Raw genomic sequence first — 6,595 nt, 5'->3', positions numbered from 1 at the left:
GAAGGCTTCCATGGTTGTATGGCAATGGTATTTTTTGCTGAATAATACATGGTGATGGATTCTTTTGGAGGGTGGGTTTTTCCCTCAATGAGGGTTTCCCGGGGTATATCTTGTGTCACAATTTTGTGGGTATGTTGTCTATTCTCTTGCATGTGGATTTTAATTCTGTGTTTATTTCAAATCTATTATGGGTTATGTGGAAACGGTTATATTCTTTCTTGCCAAGTTTCCTTACATTGAATTGTAGCCAGGTTTTGAAAAGATTCAATGATGAAATCATCCTACCCCGTGGGAGAAAAATCAAAAGATGACACACTAGAACAGAGATGTAGAGTAGTATATGGAGAAATAGTGAAGAAATCAAAGATTTAGAAGAATATAGAATAGCTTAGAAGAATTTGAAGAAATTTTTTAAGTCAATTCAAAGTAATTTTGAGGTCCAAAAGACCAAGTTTGACAAAGTTGAACTTTTCTAGTAATGCTAAAAAATTGGAGAAAATGTGATTTAAAAAGATTCTAAAATGCACAAAGTATCAGAAAAATTGGATCACACAAGTGTTTGATCTCATCAATCCCAAAATTTTAAAATACAATTTTTAGTTGTCTCAGTGTGTTAGATTTCAAATTTGATCCTAAAAATGGATTTAGAGCAGCCAAATTAGCCAAGGGTAATTTTTACACCAATCAAAGCACTTTACAAAATTAGGTCAAAAGCTATATAAGGGCGCAAAGGTCATTTTCAATTCATTTATGCTTTTTTCTTTTGTGGAGAAGAAGGCTCTGAGGAGAAAGATGGTGGTCCACATATAATCACATTGATTTGAGCACTCCTGACAACACAATCAGCCGGTGGAGAATGGACATCTATTGAGTCATTAATAATCTTACTTTGCATAAAGATTATGCTCTCTTTCGGAGGTGAACTAGGTAGCAACTAACTAAGAGGTTTTTACTTGGCTTCCATTCATATTAATCCCTAGAGAGTTCACAAGCGAAGTTAATACTAGCAGCCCACATGACTAGCATATCTAAGTGCACACACTTGACTAGCAAGATTGGGGCTAGCACCGATCAGTGAAATTGATAGAGCCTCCTCTTGATATGTGATATCAGGAATCAAGAGGAAGAAATTAATATGGCTTTGTAGTATTTTTCTCTACAAATCTTCTTTATTATAGTGAGTTGGAATCTTTGACAAAAGGAGTGGGTTGGTCTTGGAGGTTGGATCACTCTGATAGGCCCTCTAAAGGTTGAGTTAGACTAGTGGTTGGGATCTAAGGGTCCAAGTTTCTAATTTCCCTCAAGGAGAAAGAGCATACTCCTCAACCTCATCATCTTGGCCAAACATGCAAGACATATTAATCATCGAGTTAGCTTAACTGATCCCAACTTTTCCTTTATGAAGATTTTGACTTCCTAAAAGGAAATCATCATCCCTTCATAGTAGACACTCATATAGGAGAACCACTAACTTGCTTGCCTCCCTCAGATACCATCTTTTAAAGGCATCTAGGTTTTTTATTTACTCTTGGGAATCACTTACAAGTAGTAAAGATCATACTCCCCTATTCCTCTATCTTGCACCCTACAAAGTTCACAAGCCCTATTTATACTATGTTTAAGAAGGCAATAAAAGAAAACATGACATTTAAGTGGGTTTGAAAACACTGTTAGTTAAGCATAATGATAAAAATTGAATTCTAAAAATTGCATTTGTATTTGTTGATGCAAAATATTGCACAAGCCCACATAAGAAAATGGCATGTACCATGCATGAAACTGTGCAATTATACACTTCTTCATGTGAGGAAGTGCAATGAAAGGGGCAAAATCTTAGTTTCTTCACACAAAAATGAGATTTCTCATGCAAGAATCTAAAAAATTGTATGGATGACAGCAATAGAACAATAAAATATGCAAAATAAATAAATAAATAAGTCCAAAAGTTTGATTTTCAATGAAAAGAAAATTGTAGGGAGAGAAGACATGCAGAGGAAATGGTTTTTGACTCTTTGTAGCAAAAATACTAAGATGCCAAGGACTCTTTTTGGAACTAACCTAAAGAGGTAAATTGTGGATATCTTGGCACTTTTGCTAAGATTAAGGGGAAAGGAGAAGATTCTAGATTTTATTGAGCATTACTTCTACTTTCTCTAGGTCATTTGTCCTAAGGGACTACAAATTGATTGGGTTCAAATTATATGTGAAGAGATTGCCTCATGGTTAAACCTTCCAAAGGCATTCAAGCAATTCTCTATGTCTTCATATTTGATATACACCTTAGTCATGCATCATCTCTAGCTTGGACTTCGTAATTTTGTAGACTATGATAAGAACACCAAGGTGTATGAGTTCTACCCTCACCTACAATTACAAGGTGGTTTCAAGGAATATGTAAAGGTATATGACACCTTTACAATGAGGTTGCTTTGGGAATTGTAAGGGTGGCCTGAGAAGAGATTTTCACCAAAAGTTATATCAACAATTAGCCAGATCTAATGTTGTTTCATCCAATTTCCATCTTTCTCCTACCTGAGAATTGGTGCATTTGATGGCTTCCCCAAGAGGCTACCTAGATATCTAGAAGATAAGGTAGTTCTTGTTGATTGTATAGGAAAATACTATAGGTAAACACCTTATGTTCCAATGTGAAGAAAATAGTTGTGATTCCTTTTCTAATAGTGGTAGGACCTTATTCATGTGTCTCAAGATTTGATGCTCAGAGTTTGGTTAAAGCCTTTGAGAGAAGGATTAAATTAATTAATTCTAAGGTGATAAGACCCTAATATGACCTTGTTAACTTTTTAAAAGATGATCTAAAGCTAGGGTATGCTCATATACATGTTTTGGATATTGAAGACTATTGGACTAAGTGTTATGATGAATAGAAAATGAGAGAAAGGTACTGGTCCAAACTGACAATAGATGAATTATGTCGTATAATGACATTGTTGATGTTAGTGATCTTACAAATGATGGCTCATACATGCATCCCTTAGCTTATGAGAAAATTAAGAACACTCCCATGGTGTCAACTCTGTCTAGAGGTCTTGTTATTGACACAATGGAGGTCCTGATTCATGGTATCATCAAGAGGATGGACAAATTGGTGGAGTGAACTAGAGAAAGGAAGAAGAGAACTTGAACTACAAGTTCTACTAGCATAGTAGCTTTTTGAACAACCCAATCTATTGTTGCTACATCCACAACTATTGCTACATTGACATCATTTAGTCCAACATAATCTATTGGTGGATGACGAGACTAACCTCCTCAAAAGAATGTTCAAATCACTCTAACCTATGGAGGAGGATCTCTGCCAGACATGGAGAAAGGTTGGATAAAAAGAGAAAAATAAAGGAAAAAAGAAGGAGAAGGAAAAACCAATAGTAAAGGCCTCCTCCCCTATTCTAGTCACTACTTTATTTGGGCTTGAATTATTATAGACACATGTCACTCAAGTGATAATACCATGAATTGGCTCCCATTGGACAAGTGTTGAAATTTTCTATCACAAATTGTGATGACAGGGGCATCCATCGCAATTGTGATGGATAAAGTTGCCATAACTTGGAAGAAGGAAAAGGAAAGAGTTCATCTTTGTGTCATCACAATTGTTACAATAAACCATCACAACTATGACGACTTAGGCTTTTAGCCCGTTGTCACACTTCCAACTATTTTGCAACAATAGTGTTGTGAAAGTGATGACTATCCATTGTAATATTCTGTCACAATTGCAACAAGTATGTGAGAGCAATGCTATAGGAGCAATCACTATCTATGACAAAAAACTTTGAATAATATTTTTAGATTCCCCATGAGAACATCACAAAGAGGCTCAAAGTCAACTATGATTCTCTAGGGAAGAAATAGAAATAGATGTTCTTGGATGCAGCATGTTTCTTCATTAGAGAAAGAAGAAGTACGACCATTGTAGCATGGGAAGTTGAGGTTTATGGAACACTTGGTTGGGTAAATATTTTCAACAAATATCTTATTGAGGATGACGAATATGGCCAGATAAGAATTCATAATCACTTGAGGGACATTGCAAATGGACATTTTCCATACCATCATTGGTCTCCAAAGAAAGTTATCGAGGTGAAGTCAATGCCTTCTTATATGGATTTATTAGTCATGGCATGGTTCTTCCTTTGGTCTCAAGATATTCCTCCCCAATATGTGAAGTCAATATCTTCTTTTTATGGCTTTAATAATCATGAATAGGGCACCCAACTTCTCTAGTTATAATGAGTTCTAAATTATTTCTTATGTTTACTTTGATAATTTTGGAAGCAATACAAGTGCAAGGAATAACAATAGATTTACACAATTAGTTGTCATGCAATCATAGGTTAATGTTGAGCTTCACTTGGTTTTGAGAAATAGTTTAATATTCTCTACTAATTAGGGCCAACCATGTGAATGTGGAAGCTTATTTGGCCCTACCCATCCCGCCAACATCTAAATTCCCTATTAACATCATATCATTGATTTGATAAAATTATGAATACCACTCTGAATCAAGAATGCATGTGCAATTGAATTCTATATGCATGGACAACAGGTAGAGTGTTAGGCCTCATCCCGACCCATCATAGCATAGATACTATATTTTTATTTTGTGACTTAGGATGAGATTTCTTGACATATATTTTGATACTGGATGGACAGTAAATTTTGCTACTTATCTAATGATATTTACCTTGTGATTTTCCCTTATGCTCCATATTAGGATTTAATTGGCATAGTCAATGAATCAATGGATGTTTAATCATTACTTCATTATTATGATAGAAAATGAAATTATGTTGTGATTTAAAATGCTTAAATTGATCTTGTTACGAAAGTCGGTAATATTTATATTTTTGAGGTTTATGATTAAATATATGTAAGAAAATGATGGAGAATAGGAAGTTAATAATGAAATGTGTTATATGTGAATTATAGAATAAAAAAATTATCATGTATCTTTACTTTCATATGTATTTTATATGTGACTTTTCATTGGATTACTAATGCTCGAGTTTAGTGTGTAGGAAAGGAACCATGGAAACATAATAGAGAAACAAGGTATAAACACATGTTAATATGACATTTCCAAGGTAAATCTTTAGAAGATTTGTAAACCTTATTGTGATGTGTTTATTTTGTAAATGTGAGATGTATGTGTGTAGTATGTATTTCATGAGTAGATTTAGAACATGTCATGTTTGATGTATAGTGAATTTTATGTGTGTCGCTTGACACTTGTAATCGTTGTGTGAAAATGACATGTTCTTAGAAGATGGATCATGTAGCCACCTTATCTCAAGTTAAATTCATTAATTAAGAATTATATTTAATTACCTTGATTAAGCAAGGGAGACAAAGGTTACCATTATAGGAACTTGAAATTGGACTTTATCTAGCATTGTGAGTGCCAAAAAGTAGCTCTAAGGTAAATTTGTGATGAAAATAAACCCTACCCATGATAATACTTTAAGTTAGGGGGCTAATAGTGACCACTAGGGTGCCTAAAAGACCTAAGAGACCCCAAAAAGAATGCATTTTATATTGAATCCGAAAATGGGAGTTATATATAGAGGCATGGCCAAACTAGAAACCCATTGGCCCACTCTCTAGAGATATTTAGGGTTTGGAGAAAGAGGATAAGGAGCTCTACAACAACTTTTATTTCCCATTACTTGGAGTGAGTTTGGTATCGATGATCCATGGTTTTCTTCATTGCATTGCAGATTTGATATGGTGTTTCTCCCTTGTATTGTAGATTTGATATGGTGTAGATGTGGTATGGTGAAAAATCTTGTTGTATGTATGTTGAATGTGTAAAGTTTTATGTGATTTTTTTCTTGAAACTTGTTTTTTTCATGTTTTTTTATGTGTAAATTGGGTGTGAAGCATCACTCACTCTTGGGAGGGAAGATATTATTGGGTGAATGGGTTAGTTGGGCTCACCCATGTAGTTGAGAAACTAGTGCATGTGTGGAGATGATTTTGATGTGTTTCAATGGAGTATGGACTTTATGATTTCTTGCATTATTGGGAGGTATAAGGAGGTGTATGAAGGGGGAAGATAATGGCAAGCCTTGAAAGGGTAAGTTACTTATGTGAAAATGTGATTTTATGAGATTCATGGATTTGAAATTCTCCTCATGGAGAGAGCCCACCTTCACCCTATATCTTGATTCTATGGAATAATATATGTGCAAGCCTTGGGATAGGTTGTATTATGTTGTGTTGAATTGTGTTGTTATAGTTTGCACGATATGTGAATATGAAGGTGTGCAACCACTTGTGTCTTGTTTCCCCAAGCTCAATGGGTGGCCTCCTTGAGTACTAGGTTGGGAGGTGAGCCTCCATGGTTCCCCATTTTTATCTGTATTTTGTAGGTTTTACTTGATGATCTTGGAGACTTGGAGTTCATGTAGTCTATTCATTTCATAGGAGAAGACTTTATTATATTATGATGAAAATGGAGAAACAAACTCCATCTTGTTATGTGAATTAATTTGTATTGTAAGAGTCTTGTTATTAATCTCATTCATTTGTCATTAGTGAGATTGTGAATAATCTATGTAAAAAGGTCCCT

Source organism: Cupressus sempervirens, chromosome 5 (assembly GCF_028749045.1).
Source record: "Cupressus sempervirens isolate cs-2001-9-10 chromosome 5, ASM2874904v1, whole genome shotgun sequence".
Classification (NCBI taxonomy): Eukaryota; Viridiplantae; Streptophyta; class Pinopsida; order Cupressales; family Cupressaceae; genus Cupressus; species Cupressus sempervirens.
Note: the sequence above shows the minus strand (reverse complement) of the source record.